General features: G+C 41.3%; 1 long non-coding RNA gene across 1 annotated transcript; it reads right to left on the reverse strand.

The window, feature by feature from the left end:
* Positions 1 to 3,031: 3,031 nt before the first annotated feature.
* On the reverse strand, positions 3,032 to 14,420 carry LOC130284434 (uncharacterized). Its single transcript, XR_008847038.1, has 5 exons — positions 13,952 to 14,420; positions 11,200 to 11,435; positions 10,026 to 10,154; positions 4,101 to 4,171; positions 3,032 to 3,628 (listed from the first exon to the last, which is right to left on the reverse strand). It is a non-coding gene; the product is annotated as an uncharacterized LOC130284434 (long non-coding RNA).
* Between the last annotated feature and the right edge of the window lie 4,903 nt (positions 14,421 to 19,323).

The following is a 19,323-nucleotide window of genomic DNA, read 5'->3' on the forward strand; positions in this document are numbered from 1 at the left end:
CCTAATTTCAACCCAAAATCCCAGGAAAAGTTAGTGACTCGAGTATAAGCCTAGGGTGGGAAATACATCATCCCCCCCTGTCATCATCCAGACCCGTCATTAACATCCTCATCATCATCACCGCCTGTCATCATCCAGACCCTCATCATCATCACCTGTCATCATCCCCTTGTCATCATCCCACACATCCCCCTTCATCATCCCCTTGTCATCATCCCCACCCCCCTTCATCATCCCCTTGTCATCATCCCACACACCCCCCTTCATCATCCCCACCCCCCTTCATCATCCCCTTCATCATCCTCTTGTCATCATCCCACCCCCCTTCATCATCCTCTTCTCATCATCCGCCCTCAGTGGTCTTCAACCTGCGGACCTCCAGAGGTTTCAAAACTACAACTCCCAGCAAGCCCGGGCAGCCATCGGCTGTCCGGGCTTGCTGGGACTTGTAGTTTTGAAACCTCCGGAGGTCCGCAGGTTGAAGACCACTGCGGCCTTCGACATCATCCAGCCCCCTCTTACCCCCCTTTAGTTCTGTACAGTACTCACCTCCGCTCGGCACTGGTCCGGTGCTGCAGGGCTGTTTGGAGAGGAGGTGGTCCGGTGGGATAGTGGTTTCGGGCTGCTATCTTCACCGGGGGCGCCTCTTCTCCGCGCTTCCGGCCCGGAATAGAGGCGTTGCCTTGACAATGACGCAGAAGTACGTTGGAAATGAACGTACCTCTGCGCCGTTGTCAAGGCAACGTGACTATTCTGGGGCCGGGCCCGAAGCGATTAGAAGAGGCCTCCCCGGTGAAGATAGCAGCCCGGAACCACTATCCCACCGGACCACCTCCTCTCCGGACAGCCCTGCAGCACCGGACCAGCACCGAGCGGAGGTGAGTACTGTACAGAACTAAAAGGGGGTGAGAGGGGGCTGGATGATGTCGAAGGCCGCAGTGGTCTTCAACCTGCGGACCTCCGGAGGTTTCAAAACTACAACTCCCAGCAAGCCCGGACAGCCGATGGCTGCCCGGGCTTGCTGGGAGTTGTAGTTTTGAAACCTCTGGAGGTCCGCAGGTTGAAGACCACTGCGGGTGGAGAGTTCACTCGAGTATAAGCCGAAGGGGGTGTTTTCAGCACGAAAAATCGTGCTGAAAAACTCGGCTTATACTCGAGTATATACGGTATATTCCATGTAGTTTTTTTTAATTATTGATTTAAAATTTGAAACAATTACCACAAAGCTGTCATTTGCATTCTCAACAACTTAATTTAAGGTACCAATATCACAAGAATAAAGTAAGTGCACCTTTTTAATGAAATTACAAGTTTAATTGCCCCTTGATTATTTTCTGTACTTCAAAAAACTTTATTTTAAACAAACCAGAGACATTTATAAACCATTTAACCAAATACCTAGCCCAATTATTTAGACTGACACACAAACAAACTTTTAAAACTTAAAAAAAATTAAATAAAGTCTGCCTTTCCTTGCAGCCTTAGCATGGAGATTTTCTTCTAAGTGTTGGCTTTCTGCAAAACTTTAAAGAGATTGTTTAATAACTTCCTTTTGGCACAGTACCGCAAACTGTCTGAGAGGCCCACAATGGACATTGTTGGAGATAAACTTCTGGCCTATGGAAGTGTATCTTCGCAAATGCCTCTTGTTGGTCTTATTTTTGAATCTACTACACTGCACTTGTGAGCATGTTCAGAGGCCAGGATGGCAAACATAGAAAAATAAAATAAAATTAGTAAAAAAACAAATAAAAGCAGCAAAATTGGAAACAGAAAGACTCATTGCCAAAAAGAGTAATACTAACTCCGATATGGTCTTTAACTATATAAAAATATTACATTTCTTTGGTAAAGCATTTGTGAATGTGAAAGTTACCTCTTCCTTTATGGTCAATTTTACATTTTTAGCAGATGATACCCAGATAAAAAATCTTAGACTATTTGCTAAATTAAAGCTGATAACATTCTAAATTAGAACATGCAAATTACTTTTCATATATTCCATGTAGTTTTTTTTTTATTATTGATTTAAAATTTGAAACAATTACCACAAAGCTGTCATTTGCATTCCTAACAACTTAATTTAAGATACCAACATCACAAGAATAAAGTAAGTGCACCTTTTTAATGAAATTACAAGTTTAATTGTCCCTTGATTATTTTCTGTACTTCAAAAAACGTTATTTTAAACAAACCAGAGACATTTATAAACCATTTAACCAAATACCTAGCCCAATCATTTAGACTGACACACAAACAAACTTTTAAAACTTAAAAAAAAAAAAAAAAACTGCCTTCCCTTGCAGCCTTAGCATGGAGATTTTCTTCTAAGTGTTGGCTTTCTGCAAAGCTTTAAAGAGATTGTTTAATAACTTCCTTTTGGCACAGTACTGCCAACTGTCTGAGAGGCCTATGGAAGTGTATCCTTGCAAATAACTCTTGTTGGTCTTATTTTTCGAATCTACTACACTGCACTTGTGAGCATGTTCAGAGGCCAGGATGGCAAACGTGTCTGCAAACTAGAAATACCTTTTTCTGCTTAATATCTTACTGTGCTTTTTTTATACATTTTTATTGTATTGTTTTTTTTTTTTTTTTTGGAGGGGGGGGGGGGGTTATTGTGTCAATTGCCTTGCTCTAGTTCAGGAATCATTTTACAAGACATTTTAGTCTGCATTCACATCACGATCGGACCTAAAGGTGCCCAGATACGATATTGTAAGCTCAAATCACCTGAAATCTTATCTGTGCATGGTTAGTCACAAAAAGATACGGAACAATTTACTATTATGTGACTTGGGACCCGATCTTAGTAAGCTATTGACTACGATCTGGTCATTTTTGCAGAGAAGACGATTTTTGACATGGACTGAAAATCGTTGCAGAACACAATTTTCAAATTGGATCCCCAGAGAAACTGACCAGATCACAGTCACTAGCTGACTACTATCGTGTCTGCAGCCCCATAATGGTTAATGGCTCTGTATCTGTCCATACCTAACCATGCACAGATATGATTTCAGGTGATCTGAGCTTACAAAATCGTATCTGTGTTTCGGAAGGTCCCATCATGATATGAATGCAGCATTACAACTCAGTTGTGGATTCAAAAAATAGCCTTTCAAACAATAGACTAGCTCATAAACCACACTTTTTAGTTTGTAACATGTTTTCCGAGGCATGCCTTATTTGTTTATCTCAAGTAAGGGCAAAATTTCTGAATCTAGTCTGAGTTTTAGGAAATTTTGCCATTTTGTAACAAACTAAAAAAAAAAACTTTATCAGGTCTTAAAATATAAATAAGGCAACTTGGTCAACATGATCATCCCTAAACCAATTATGCATTGATATGACTGAGCCAAACAAACTATTCAAAACATTGTGCAAAGTAACAGATGTCTCATAAATTAAACAGTAGGTCTAGTGTTTTAAGGCTCATTGGCTTTAGTTGCTGAAGCATGTGGACCTCAAGATTTTTTTTCTGGGTTTGTAATTTTTCATAGCCAGAGCTTTACATGGCCCTATCTGCGTTCTCCAAAAACAACTGAGTTTGGCCTTCCACGGTTTCTGCCTCTTGGATTTCTTCAAGGTTTAGTGTGAAATACTGTGTTACTTCTTGTACTTCTTCCTGTAAGACAAGTATCAACATTAAAAAATGTGTGGAAGGATTTTGCTTTTTCAAACTATTGGCAAAGAATCAGTTTGTATTTTTTTACTTTGACTAAAATACTTGGAATATTCTATTAATAGGGAATATGTTTCTTGTGTGTTTAAATTGCCTTTCAGCAAAGTATTGCAATGTGTATTTCATTTGAGGAAGTAGATTTCTCTATCGCTCTGTCAGATTTTGTTAACAGGCATTTTTAACTTAGATCCTGTTCTGTCAATATGCCTGAATTTTTTTATGGAAAAGATAACTCCTTAAAGCCAATTTCCTTTTCTTAAAAAAAAAAATAAAATAAAAAAAATACAACAACCTTGCCAAATTATTTGTAGATGAAAGATGCCCTGTGCTTTTTATTGTTTGACCCAAAATCTGTGTCCAATCTGTTCAAAGTAAGTTTCCATAACTACCAAAATGAAGGACATGTTTTACTTACCTATAGGGTCAAGCTTTCCATAAGCTGTGTGGCTCCGTCCTCATTGGCTTGTTGGTTTGCCTGTTGCAATTCTGTAACGCCAAAAACTTTTTTGGTTAGGTTTAGTCCAATTTGGTGTTGAGTTATGAAAACCTGCCCCGAGGAAAAGTAGCTGATTTGACCCAATCAATAAATTTGATTGCTTCTTTACATTTTTCAACTTCTAATGAAAAATGAAAGAAGCAATCGGATTGATTGCTATGGTGAACTCCGCAACTTGTTCTCTGTGTCGGTTGTGAAAAATCTTAAACATTATTAGGTATGGATGTTTGCTTTTAAACATCCTCTAGGCAACCCTAGCTTAGTTTTTCACCGACTTCAGAAAGCTGACTAGGTTCCCTTATGGCCACTTATTTACAGGACTGAGTTAAGCATACAGCATAACATAAAGGTGGTCATTTTTCAAAACTTGACCATAGGAAATCTTCCTGTTTTGACAATATCAAAAAAATCTAATAGTTTAACCTCTTAAGGACCCAGGGCGTATGGATACGCCCTCACACCCTGGGCCTTAAGGACCCAGGGCGTATCCATACGCCCTGGCGTTTTCTGGTCCCTGCCGCGTGCCGGGCAGAGATTGGAAGCGGATGCCTGCTGAAATGCTTCAGCAGGCATCCAGGGCAAACGCCAAGGGGGGCCATGTAGGGGGCTGCAAATCGCAAGGGAAATCGCCCTTGCGATCTGCGGCGATACCGGGCTGATCGGGTCTCTGGGACCCGACCGCCTGGTAATTTTGCATGATCCCGGTTGTCACAGACAGCCAAGACCATGCTAAAGTATAGGAGTGAGGTGGCAAGCCTGCCACCTCCTCCTATCCCCTGCGATCCGTCGATTAGCTAACCGACCAATCGCAGGGGGCGCGGTTACTTCCTCCCGCCCTGCCCCGCCCCTGGAAGTCCAGAGAGGACGGAAGGAAGACTGGAGGACGCGGCGGGGGACAGGGGAGTGCAGGGGCCCGGCCCCGGTACTTACCTCTTCCCTGAAGACCCGGATCCCGGCGATGAAGAATTTTCAGCCCATGCCAGGGCCACCTTCAGCTGAACAACCTTCCTGATCCCCTTCGTGAGAGCAAGGTTGTTCAGCTGAAGGTGGCCCTGGCATGGGCTGAAAATTCCTGCAGCGTGAAGGGTGTCTAGCGTGTCCGCAACAGGTGCACCTGGGTGAATTGTTTTGATTTCTTTGCATTTTTTCCTGCACATAATGTTTTTGGAACTTTGTACATATGCAAGAAATTTCTACTAAAGCTACTAGGGATCAATGAAAATGGTTGTGTGGCATTTCATTTATTCTACATGCTATGGGGAACTCTTTAACTTTTCATATTGACAGGTTTTGAAAACTCTTTTTTTTTATAATAACAAACATTTTTATTAGCTTTAGCTAGTGACTTACCTTCTTTTATTTTGTCACGCATTGCTTTGAGAGTCTTTTGTTGACAGACCCTTAAGTCTGAATATCTTTTTTGTACTTGTCTTAACCCCTTAAGGACTCCGCATTTTTCCGTTTTTGCATTTTCGTTTTTCCTCCTTACATTTAAAAAATCATAACTCTTTCAATTTTGCACCTAAAAATCCACATGCTGGCTTATTTTTTGCGCCACCAATTCTACTTTGTAATTACATCAGTCATTTTACCCAAAAATCTATGACGAAACGGAAAAAAAAAATCATTGTGAGACAAAATTGAAAAAAAACCACGCCATTTTGTAACTTTTGGGGGCTTCCGTTTCTACACAGTACATTTTTCTGTAAAATGACACCTTATCTTTATTCTGTAGGTCCATACAATTTAAATGATACCCTACTTATATAGGTTTGATTTTGTCGTACTTCTGGAAAAAATCATAACTACGTGCAGGAAAATTTATACGTTTAAAATTGTCCTCTTCTGACCCCTATAACTTTTTTACTTTTCTGCGTATGGGTCGGTATGAGGGCATTGATAGAACTTATTGATCGCTTTTTATTCATTTTTTCTTGATATAAAAAGTGACCAAAAATGCACTATTTTGGACTTTGGACTTATTTTTTTGCGCGCACGCCATTGACCATGCGGTTTAATTAACGATATATTTTTATAATTCGGACATTTCCACACGTGGCGATACCACATATGTTTATTTTTAGTTACACTGGTTTTTTTTTTTATGGGAAAGGGGAGGTGATTCAAACTTTTAATAGGGAAGGGGTCAAATGATCTTTATTCACTTTTTTTTCACTTTTTTTTGCAGTGTTATAGCTCCCATAGGGACCTATAACACTGCACACACTGATCTTTCACATTGATCACTGGTTTCTCATAGGAAACCAGTGATCGATGATTCTGCCGCTTGACTGCTCATGCCTGGATCCCAGCCACTGAGCAGTCATTCGGCGATCGGACAGCGAGGAGGCAGGTAGGGACCCTCCGGCTGTCCTGTAAGCTGTTCGGGATGCTGCTATTTCACCGCGACTATCCCGAACAGCTCCCTGAGCTAACCGGCATGCTTCCCCTTTCACTTTAGATGCGGTGTTAAATTTTGAGCGGCGCGTCTAAAGGGTTAATAGCACGCGGCAGCGCGATCAATGCCGTGCGCTATTAGCCACGGGTCCTGGCTGTTATTAGAGGCCGGGCCCGAGCCGCTATGGCCGTGGCCTGACATTATAGATCGGGAGCGGACTCATGACGTACCGGTACGTCATGAGTCCTTAAGGGGGTTAAAGGGGTACTCCCGTGGAAAACTTTTATTTTTTTTAAATCAACTGGTGCCAGAAAGTTAGAACAGATTTGTAAATTACTTCTATTAAATAATCTTAATCCTTCCAGTACTTTTTAGGGGCTGCATACTACAGAGGAAATGCTTTTCTTTTTGGATTTCTCTTCTATCAAGACCACAGTGCTCTCTGCTGACCTCTGCTGTCCATTTTAGGAACTGATAGAAGCAGCATATGTTAGCTATGGGGATTTTCTCCTGCTCTGGACAGTTGCTAAAATGGACAGCAGAGGTCAGCAGAGAGCACTGTGGTTGTGACAGAAGATCAGCTCCGTGCAGTGATGACTAGGGGTGTTGCAGGAGAGATTGCTGGGGTCACCAGCAGCGGAACCCCTGCTATCAGACATCTTATCCCCTATCCCTTGGGGATAAGGGATAAGGGAACTCCACTGCTCAAAATTTTCAAACAAAACCACTGGTGCAACAAAGTTAAACTGATTTGTGAATTAATTTTATTTAAAAAAAAAAAAAAAAAACAACCTTCTTTCCATTCATTATCAGCTACTGTAAAATGAACAGGATTGCAGGGTTACAGGCATCTTGATTATTTTTAATGTACACCTCAAATTTAGGGGGAGATTCTTCAAAACATGTCCTGTGGAAAAGTTACACAGTTGCCCATAGCAAAAAAACACTCTTTTATTTCATTGTTAAAAAAGGCCTCTGCAAAATGTAAGAAGCTAACTGATTTGTTGCTATGGTCAAATCATCAACTTTTCCTTGCCACAGGTTTTGATCAATGTCCCCCTAAAACTTTAACTTGTTTAAAGAATCATCACTCATCTCGAGAAACTGTGCATTTTAATATTTAAAGCATGTCCCTTAATAAAATCTTTGACTAGAGTGATTTCCATAACTGTATGTTGAAACATGTTCTTAAAAACTTTGCAAATATTCTTTATTTGTTCCCAGACTGTTTTTACTATTATAAAACTTGGTCAGATGTTAAAGGACTGGACATACTGTGGCTTTTATTTTTTATTTTTTGGGTTATCAATTAGAGGTATTTTTTTCTAAACATTTGAGTAATGTCAAGGTCTTTCTACCTAAGAAAAAAAAACAATAATTCTGAGGAGTTTAAGCATAAACCAACTTACTTTAAGGACAAGCAACAGAGAAGGACCTGCTACTCCTGTGTGAAGCTGCTGAAACCTTATAACTGTTTAGGCCCTACTGTCTTCAATCAACCTTGCTCTATGGTGGTCCACAGCTAGGGTGATATGTTCCCTCTACACTATTCAGGAGCATACCTTGTTCCCCTTTCTTTATCTTGGCCTTTCAGCTCATTCAGCTGCCTAGGATATGAAGAGCATTCACCTGGTGCTTAAATCCTGTCACGCTTGTCTGGCACCCTGTTAGAAGTTTCTCTGTGGTGTTGCTTTACTTGTTTCATGCGGATTGGTTCTGACAGCTAGTGGGTGGAGCCCTTGCTTTGGCGCATTTTACAAGGAATGGCGTGCAACATTTGTATAAATTATATTAAGCTAACTTGCGCCAAAGTTCTAAAAGGCGCATGTGAAACGAGGCTCCGGGGGAGTAAAAAAATTTTTTTTAAATACCTCAGGGAGTGAGAGACTTGATTAAGTACCCACCTAGATGGAGCCAATTTTTTATTTAGGAATAATTTGTGAGTAGAATTTGAAAACATGGCTGAAACTTTCATGAACAATGTAAAGATTTAAAACTAAGTAAAACCACATTGTGCCCAAACATTTTTATGTTTTATGTTTGTTTATTTTGTGTCCAAAAAGGTGCTTGCTAAAATAAAATAAAAAATCACAAAACCAACCCAAAAACCATCTAAATAAAATTAATAAATGAATCTTACAGTCCCCTTACCCATATAACAAATGAATTTTACACCAGGCTATTATGATCATTTTTTTAGCCCATAAAATGAAAGTAAACCTCCAACCCAATGTTAAAAAAAATTGACATTTTGACAGGGTAATATTATCTTAGCATAAAAAAATAAGGAAGAGAAGTCCTCGAGCTCATGTACCCAAATTAAAACATCACTAAAAGTGATCCCAATCTTTTAACGTTAATGACATGTTAACAATGATTAACATTTTAAAAATGCTTTTTACAGGTTTTGGTCATATAAATGGAGGGTGTAGTGCCACTTTATCTATGCAAATAATAATCTACAAGACAACGTTAGAAGCAGGGACAACCAATGCCCTACGCGCCGACCATGTATTTTTAAGCCACGCTTGGGCCTAAATAACTACTAGGCAGAAGAGGCCAAACATAATTTTTGACTTTCCAAAGAGGCTGTCATAGAATTATATAATGAAATTGGTTCATTGCTGGAAAGTCACACATACTGTAGCTCTGTTATTCCAACAATAACCAAATTGATGGGGGCATTACACTTGTTTGCAATGGGAGCCTTTCAATATGTGATTGGGGCAGAAATTGGAATGAGTCAACCGACTTTCACAAATTGTTGCTGCAATTTTGACCTTAGCACCCAAATATATTAGATTTCCACAGACACAGCAAGAAATAAGAGCAATCCAACAAAAATTCTACTTAATTGCTGGATTCCAAAAAATAAATGGACTAATCGACGGGACACATATTGCTTTCCTACCATCAAAAGCAATGGAGAGCCACTATCGCAACTGCAAACACTACCACTCCATTAATATATAATTCATCTGTGGACCGAAAATGCAAATCTTAGATGTCGCGCATTTCCCTGGATCCAGCCATGACTCTTATATTCTGGCAAATAGTGAAATCAGGATGAGCTTTGAAAATTGAGCTTTTGGCGGCTCCATACTTTTGGGTAAGAACACCTTTGCTTGATTATTATTTTTCTAGGCCATATGTGAAGCGTTAATATAATTTGTCATGAAGAAAAGTTTCCGATTTTCCCTTTGCAAACCAACAAATCGTTTTGATTATGCTACAGTAGTCCTCCGCAACCAGAAAAAAAAACAATAATTGTTTGTTTGGGGGTAAATCAGCCTCACATCCTCAGGACAGTCTGGCAGCAATCTAACCCATTGTCAGATTTTTTTGCAGAGTGCAAAATTGTCAGTATTGAACAACTCTCAAAGCTTGATTCTACAATTGCAGGTGATAATGGATATCTCTTAGCAAGCTGGTTGATGACCCCTTACCTGAATCCATCATGCGATGCTGAAGAACAATACAGTCACGCTCAACGTAGAACACGCTTGATAATTGAAAGACTTTTAGGCACTCTCAAGAGATGCTTCAAATCTCTGGACATAATGGGAGGGTCTATGCTGTATAAACCAGAGTTAGTTGCAGAAATTGTAATTTGTTGTTGTATTTTACATAATTTGGCAATTGCACACAACATACAAATCAACATAGCAGAGGATGATACCGAAGAGGAACCTTCAGAAGGAGAACATGGAGATGAAGGAAGCAGTGAAGGGCATCGTAGACGTCAAGAACTAACAGCTAGGTTTTTTAGTCATTAATTGTTAAATTTATGGAGCTAATGTAACATTTACTGATAGATTGATACTATAGATTTTATAGTTGGTGAATTAGCCAGTATGGCCTGTCTACCTTTGGCAGAGGTTGAAGGTTCCTCAGAACCTAAATCTATGTTGAACAGAGACCTAAGGTGAGTTTCCGTTGCTAGAGCTTAAAGGGGTACTCCCGTGGAAAACTTTTTTTTAAATCAACTGGTGCCAGAAACTTAAACAGATTTGTAAATTACTTCTATTGAAAAATCTTAATCCTTCCAGTACTTATTAGCTGCTGAATACTACAGAGGAAATGGTTTTCTTTTGGAACACAGAGCTCTCTGCTGACATCATGACCACAGTGCTCTCTGCTGACATCTCTGTCCATTTTAAGAACTGTCCAGAGTAGGAAAAAATCCCCATAGCAAACATATGCTGCTCTGGACAGTTCCTAAAATGGACAGAGATGTCAGCAGAGAGCATTGTGGTCATGATGTCAGCAGAGAGCTCTGTGTTCCAAAAAGAAAATAATTTCCTCTGTAGTATACAGACCCTAAAAAGTACTGAAAAGATTTTTTAATAGAAGTAATTTAAATGCAGCAAAGGCTGATCGCTTAATCAGCCTGGTTCATCTGCATCTCTGACAGGTGAGAAAGACGACCTCATGCCTGCATCATCACCTGATTGACCGACCGTCATTTGCAATGACAGTCATCTGGGATGTTGTAAGCAAGTCATATCTTTCTACTAAAATAGTTAATAATTGGATTAAGGTGCTGTTTAATTGGTTGGAGGCCTCTAATTTTTGGAGAAAACTTTCTGCAAGAGTTTGGTTTATGGCTGGCACACTCACATTCAGTTTGTCCAACTTTTCACCTAGGTGATGCATAATAGCTTCTGCTTACTGACTAAACTCATGTAGAAATGCATTTTGTGCATTAGGTGTAAGGCCAAGATCGGGAAAAGATCAGTTTGTTTCATTTTGGACCGTTGGTGGTGGAGAAGGAGGTTGCTCAGGTGATGGAAGTTCCCCTGATACGTCAGGCATGTTTTCCTCTTCTTCAGGGGGAGCCTCCTCCAAAGTATTTTCTAGGGAGAAAGAAAGATAACTGATTAAAATATGATTTAATTTGTCACACACAAATCATCATTTTAAACAACCCATAATCTGTACAGTATTTTGTCAAAAATATATGCAACTGCTTGACGTGCAAAAGTATCCATGCGTCCAAATTCAACTATTTGGATGCTCTGGTAAGTGGTGGACACCTTTTCTTCTACCGATGATAAAGAGATTGGAAAACCTGGTCCTCCACCTGCCTGCTGGCTTGATTTGGCCATACGGAACATCTTGGCTTTCATGGCACTCCGGAGATCCGTCAACTTTTTTTTAAACTCCATTACAGTGCGATGTTTCACTCTGAGAGAATTTACAGCAACCATGATGTCTTGCCAGGTTTTATTTTTTGTACTTAGCGGGATAGATTTTTTTTATGTATGCCCAGCAGAACATCAAACCTTGGGACAACTGAAAGAACAACAATATTGTTATCAAAAAAAAAAAAACAACAACAACAAAAAAAAATACATCGGCTATGGGCAAGACTGATGGAAACTGGTCAATAAGTTATGTTTTTGTTTATAAAAAATTACCACTGTGCAGATTTACCCGCAAACATCACTCAAATATTTAATAGAATTAAATTAATTTAATGTGCAGAGTCATTATGAAAGTGACAACAGCACGGCATTGGATATATCACTACCCTGCATTCAACACAGTTCAATCTAAAAAAAAATGAAGGTGGAGAGTATGAAAAACATGTACATGAAAATTTGATTAGTTGCCCATTGCAAATAATAATAGGACTCAGCGTTTTCCATTTTTGCACTTTCGTTTTTTCTTCCTTACTTTTAAAAAAACATAACCCTTTCAATTTTGCACCTAAAAATCCATATGAGGGCTTATTTTTTGCGCCACCAATTCTACTTTGCAATGACATCAGTCATTTTACCCAAAAATCTATGGCAAAATGGGAAAAAAATCATTGTGTGACAAAATTGAAGAAAAAACACAATTTTGTAAATTTTGGGGGCTTCCGTTTCTACACAGTACATTTTTCGGTAAAAATGACACCTTATCTTTATTCTGTAGGTCCGTACAATTAAAATGATACCCTACTTATATAGGTTTGATTTTGTCGTACTTTGGGGAAAAAATCATAACTACATGCACGAAAATTAATACATTTAAAATTGTCCTATTCTGACCCCTATAACTTTTTTATTTTTCTGGATACAGGGCTATATGAGGGCTCATATTTTTCGTCGTGATCTGATTTTTTAATCAGTATCATTTTTGTTTTGATCTGACTTTTTGATCGCATTTTTTCATGGTTTAAAGGAGTATTCCAGGAAAAAACATTTTTATATATATCAACTGGCTCCAGAAAGTTAAACAGATTTGTAAATTACTTCTATTAAAAAATATTAATTCTTTCAGTACTTATGAGCTTCTGAAGTTAAGGTTGTTCTTTTCTGTCTAAATCCTCTCTGATGACACCTGTCTCGGGATACACCCAGTTTAGAAGAAGTTTGCTATGGGGATTTGCTTCTAAACTGGGTGTTTACCGAGACATATGTCATCAAAGAGCACTTGGACGGAAAAGATAACCTTAACTTCAGAAGCTCATAAGTACTGAAAGGATTAAGATTTTTTAATAGAAGTAATTTACAAATCTGGTTAACTTTCTCAAGCCAGTTGATATATAAAAAAAAGTTTTTTCCTGGAATACCCCTTTAAAAAGTGACAAAAAATACCCTATTTTGGACTTCAGAATTTTTTTGCGTGTACGCCATTGACCATGCGGTTTCATTTACGATGTATTTTTATAGTTCGGACATTTACGCACGTGGTGATACAACATATGTTTATTTTTATAATGTTTTTATATGGAATTTTGGAAAAGGGGGGTATTTAAAACTTTTATTAAACTTTTTTTTTACACTTTATTAGTCCCTTTAAGGGACTTTTAGGAGGAATCATTAGATTCCTCATACAGATCAATGTGTTTCCATAGAACCACATTGATCTTTGTGATCTGCACTCGATTGATAAAGCCTGGTCCCGCCAGGCTTTATCAATGCGAGAGTCGGCAACTGCATGGAAGGAGATGTAAGCCCTCTGGCTACCTCAACACTGGATTGCCCCCTGCGCGATCGTGCTGTGGGGGGGCAATCCACCCCACTGGACCACCAGGGTGCGTTTACAGGGCTCTTTAGATGCCGCTGTCAACTTTGACAGCGGTGATCTAAAGGGTTAATAGCCGGCTGCAGCGATCGACGCATGTTGGCTATTAACGCCGGCCCTCAGCTACAAGAATCAGCTGAGGGACCGCCGGTATGATGCGGGCTCCAGTCGGGAATCCGCCTCATACCCGGTTAACGGCCATTGGACGAGTATACACGTCCATGATCGTTAACCAGTTAAGGGGATAAAATGATAATATACACTCACTGACCAAACAATAAAAAAATATTAGCCGACACCTAAAATTTAAGCCATAAGGTACAGTGCCGACTTAAGAAAAGCCCTAAAAACCTACCTCCTCCACAAGTACATAAATTTCTTGGTCGATAAAGTTTTTCTTCTTTGTGAAATAACGGGGTTTGCGTGGGGTGCCAGTAGTTTCCTAAGAGGTAGAAGGTTGTGAGGTGGTATCCATGTCTGAAAAGGCTTCCTCAGACATTTCTTGCGCTCAGCCTACCTGAGTTTATGAGGTAAAGAACTGGGATTAGAAATTAACTAGTAAGATATTAACAAAAGACCAAACATCCAGGCAAGTCAAACATAAAAGAGGTGTGTGGAGGCTTCCAAAAACAAATGCTGGCTGACCAAACAGGCTCCGTCTAGCTGAAAAAGAAAAAGCGGGAAAAATAGGGTAAACAGGCATCAAGCGGTGTATAGTGGAAGATGCGACAAACTTATCAAATGACGTGCGACATTTGAAAACTTTGGCGCACACACAAGAAAACAACAGCGGAAAAAAAGGGGTAAAAAAAGTGTCAAACAGCACACATTGATAAATTCCCCCCATAGTCCTTATTAATCCTATTCTCAGTTAAGCAAGAAAAAAATCAGAGCATGCATGGACATTATGGACAATTATATCGTGACTCTTATGTTCTCAGTTTTCCAAAGCAAGTTACCAGCCTGGAAAAGGACGTTTATTTGAAAAAAAAAAAAAAAAGCCCTAGGACTGCATCCTGCCCCAAGGCCGCTTCAAACCTCAATCCTGACAGAACCTTTCATTACGTAGGGGGAGGGGGAGACTTTCATTATGTAGGGGGGTTTGTAATGTCCCAGTACAGAACATGGTCCTGCATTACACTTAGGCCCTGTCACGTTGAGTCCCTAAGTGACCTGAAGGCCCTCCTGTAGTGTCTCCCCTGCTGTTACTTTAATGTTATTTATGGTACTATATGTATAGTCAGTATACTGATGTATAAACAGTATAAAGGACCTTTGGAGGACTAATGTAATTGTCTAAAGGACCTGTGAGATGTTGGGTTATGTTTACGTTATTCAGAAAGCACCAGCTTAACACATGACATACAGCTTGACCTATGGGCTTCTAGTACAGCCCTCCTTTTATAAGGCAGGGAGGTTCTGCAATCTGCCTCTTTTGGCTCTTATGATTTTGCTGAGGAACAGTGGAGACCAGATGTCTCAGTGCTAGTGTCCAGCCACCTGGAAGGTGTCAAATCTACAGTCACTTCCAGTTAGTCAAGTCTATGTCTGCTGTCACTGCCTAGAGTCCAGTTAAGCCTAAAGTCAATTATCTAAAGTCTATTACAAGTATGATTGGCTCCAGCAAGCTGCAAGGTGCTTCTTTGTTCCTGGCCACCTCTCTGGGATTCTGGCTGAGCTGTAGAGACCATAACAACTGTCTGACCTCAGTAAAGCCTCCGTTAAACCATAATCTGGAAGTGGACTCTCATTTCACTGCCTAGCCATTGGAATAGCGGAGATATCGTTAGGGTGGTTCCCTATACCCAAAAACCACTCTGGCATCACGAACATTAGGGGTTAATAACACCTTGCCCCTGGGGTTAATACCACCTTGCCCCATGCACCTACACCGCAAACCCCGTGGTCCCACCATTCACCGTGGCTCACCACATTACCCTCTGTGTAAATTCATCACTCCCCTCTTTATGAAGTGGCACAGGGGGATAAAGGGGGAATGAAATTACCCGGGGGTGGGGGTGGGGGTGGTTGGGTATTCGGGGGAGAAATGGCACAGGGGGTGGTAAAGAGGGGGTGATGAATTTGCACAAAGGGTAATAAAGGGGTAATGAAATAGCACATGGGGGAGGGGATCAAGAGGAAATTATGTGGCACAAGGAGTAATAAACGAGGTGGGGGGGGGGGGGAATATTTGGCAAGCATAAAGTCAATTATCTGAAGTCTATTACAAGTATAATTGGTCCCAGCAAGCTGTGAGGTCCTTCTGTGTTCCTGGCCACCTCTCTGGGATTCTGGCCAGGCTGTAGAGACTATAACAACTGTCTGACCTCAGTAAAGCCTCCGTTAAACCATAATCTGGTCGTGGACTCTCATTTCACTGCCTATCCATTGGGATAGCGGAGATATCATTTGGGTGGTTCCTGACACCCAAAAACCACTCTGGTATCACAAACATTAATAACACCTTGCTCCTGGGGTAAATACCATCTTGCCCCATCTGCCTACACTGCTACACCCAGTGGTCCCGCCATTCACTGTTGCTCACCACATTATCCTCTGTGTAAATTCATCACTCCCCTCTTTATGAAGTGGCACAGGGGGATAAAGGGAGAATGAAATGGGACGGGGGGGATGGCACTGAAGAGGGGGTAACAAATTTACACAGAGGATAATAAAGGGGTAATGAAACAGCACAGGGGGGGATCAAGAGGAAATGATGTGGCACAGGGGGTAATAAAGTGAGGAAGGATTTGGCATGGGGGGATCAGGGAAGGAGGGGGTGATTGATGTGGCTGGCAAGCGTACAGAAGCAGGAGACCACTGTTTAAACAGCATTCTGCTTCTTTGCTGGGCCTTCTGCAGGGGGTGCAGTGGAGGCCAGGGCCTCTTACAGAGGTATTGGCTGTACCCTCCTGACGGCAGGCCTATGCGCAAGGTAGGGGCGGCAAATAAGCCTGTTTGTTCCATATTAGGAGTGTTGAGTCCCCTATTGGGTGTATTTTGTCCCCTATTAGGATTATTTTATCCCCTATAAGGTGTGTCCGCATCCACTATTGGGAGTGTCCCCTATTCGGAGGGTGAAAATACATTAAGTCTTATTGGACTCTGCCGGGGAATTAAAAACTGTCCGCTATTGGGAGGTGTCCCCTATTGGGAGGTGTCCGCTAAGGGAGCACCCTTTATTTTATTGAGCTGCTCAGAACATGTTTGGAAATACCCCTGCTTAGGCCATATTTGGTTCCTTGGCCGCGTGGTAGGACCCAGAAGGAGAGGAGCGCCATTTGGCTTTCAGGGCATCATTTTAAACCGAATGGATTATAGGCTGCACTTCGTTTTCGCTGCCAGAACCATACAGAACCCCCACAAGTGACCTCATTTTGGAAACTACACCCCATAAAGCATTCAACTAGACCAAAAGAGAGTACTTTGAGTCCATCATTTGTGGGACATATTTTTTGTACATTGCATCTGAAAAGTTGAAAATGTGCCCGATATTTTATTATGCTGTTTGTCCCGTGTTCGGTAATACCTCCGCTTAGGCCATACTTGGTTGCATGGCCACATGGTGGGACCCAAAAGGAGAAGAGCACCATTTGGCTTTCAGGATATCATTGTACAAATTATAGGCTGCTTCATCTTGCAAAGCATTCTAGATGTCAGGACAATACTGCACGCCCAGAAGTGACCCCATTTTAGAAACTAAGCCCCTTAAAGTATTCACCTAGGGCAAAAGTGAGTACGTTGCAAAGTCAGTGGAAAAAAATAGCAATTAGCTTTTTTTCCCACAAATTCTTTATTTGTGGGACATCATTTTGGTAAGCCACTTTTGAAATGGAGGAAATGCACCCCCTACTTAGGCCATATCTGGTTGCCTGACCGCCTGTAAGGACCAAGAAGGAGAGGAGCCCCCTTTGGCTTTCAGGGCATCATTATGTGAATAACATACCCCACTCCATGCCTGCAAAGGCTCAGAGCTGTCAGAACAATACCGCACCTCTACAAGTGTATTGAGTGGACCAGGGACCACTCTGATAGTGATGCAGTGATGTGCGGCTGTCTGTGACAGTTAAAGTTCCTGATGGGGGGGGGGGGGGGTTGGGTGATAGTCCCCATTCATACTGCCTTTCTGCAGTATAGGTGTCTGTTGTCATGTCAAAAAGGGGATGCCAATGTATACTGTAGCAGTCTCATTAAGGAATGAATGGAGCTGCTACAGTATACGTCAGCATCACTTGTTTTGACATGATGCTGACGGATACTTCTAACACTGCGGAAACGCAGTATGAATGGGAGGCAGTGTAGGGTCACAAAGAGCACATCCGCAGCATTTTTCACACTGCGGATGCTCCGGACAGTAACAAGGGTGAGATCACTTCTGCGGCTGGGTAGCTCAGTGTGTCCACTTATGACTGCCGGCCGGGAAATCCGCTGCTTAAGCGCTGCGGAATCTGTAGGCGCTATATAAATAAAATAAATAAAAATAAAATAAATAAATGCTATGAGTGGACACACAAAGCTACCCAGCCGCAGCAGGGAGCTCATTATTGTGACTGCAGGTGGGCATCTGAAGCATTAAAAATTTTTTTTACACTTTTATTTATTTTATATTATTTTTTTTTTACACTTTTTTAATGCTTTGGAATGCCTAGTATTCCAAAGCATTGCAGTTTTATGCTGCCGACCAGTTTTATACTGGCAGGCAGCATATCAGGACATGCCTCTGGCACGTCCTGACAGGCAATAACAGGGACAGACTGGGGTGCTACAAGAGAGAGACAGAGGGAGTCAAAACTTCTTACAGCTTGCGGTCGCTTCCTACCCCAGCTGCAAGGGTTAAACTGCCGGGACCGAAGTTTACTCTGGTCCTGGCAGTGCGGCAGCCCCCCTCCCCCCCATCGGGGATCACACACAGCAGTCCTTGATCGCACTGCAGGGTGCTGCAGGGAAGACAGAGGAAGCTCCCTCCCTCTGTCAAAACACTTAAAGCCTGCGGTCACTTCCGTCCGCAGCTGTAAGGGTTAAACTGCCGGGACCAAAGTTATCTTCGGTCCCGGCAGTGTGGCAGGGTCCCGGCTGTGTGCTACTATTTTGTGGGTGCACTGGGCAGCACCCACGAGAACCATGGACATGTATACTCGTCCAGGTGCGGGAACGTGCATCCTCCCCAGACATGTATACACGTCCATGGTTGTTAACAAGTTGACCACTTCATTTTTTTTATTCTGAATATGGACAATACGACCAGGGCCGGTGCAAGGATTTCTGCCTACACAAGCGAAGCTCCATTTTGGTGACCCCCCCCCAAACCTGCAGTCCCCCCTGCGCCCCACCTCCCTTGCATACATGCTTCTTTAAATTATTTCCTGTGTAACACCACACATAACAGTGATAACTCTGAGTACAGATAATGTAGTACATGTGACCTGCAGTCCTATGTAACACCACAGATAACACAGTGATAACTCTGAGTACAGGTAATGTATAGATGTCACCTGCAGTCCTATGTAACACCACAGATAACATCGTGATAACTCTCTGAGTACAGATAATGTAGTAGAAGTGACCTGCAGTCCTATGTAACACCACAGATAACAGTGATAACTCTGAGTACAGATAATGTAGTAGATGTGACCTGCAGTCCTATGTAACACCACAGATAACACAGTGATTTCTCTCTGAATACAGATAATATAGTAGATGTGACCTGCAGTCTATATTTTTCTATTA

This window comes from Hyla sarda, chromosome 8, assembly GCF_029499605.1.
Source record: "Hyla sarda isolate aHylSar1 chromosome 8, aHylSar1.hap1, whole genome shotgun sequence".
NCBI classification, from domain to species: Eukaryota; Metazoa; Chordata; class Amphibia; order Anura; family Hylidae; genus Hyla; species Hyla sarda.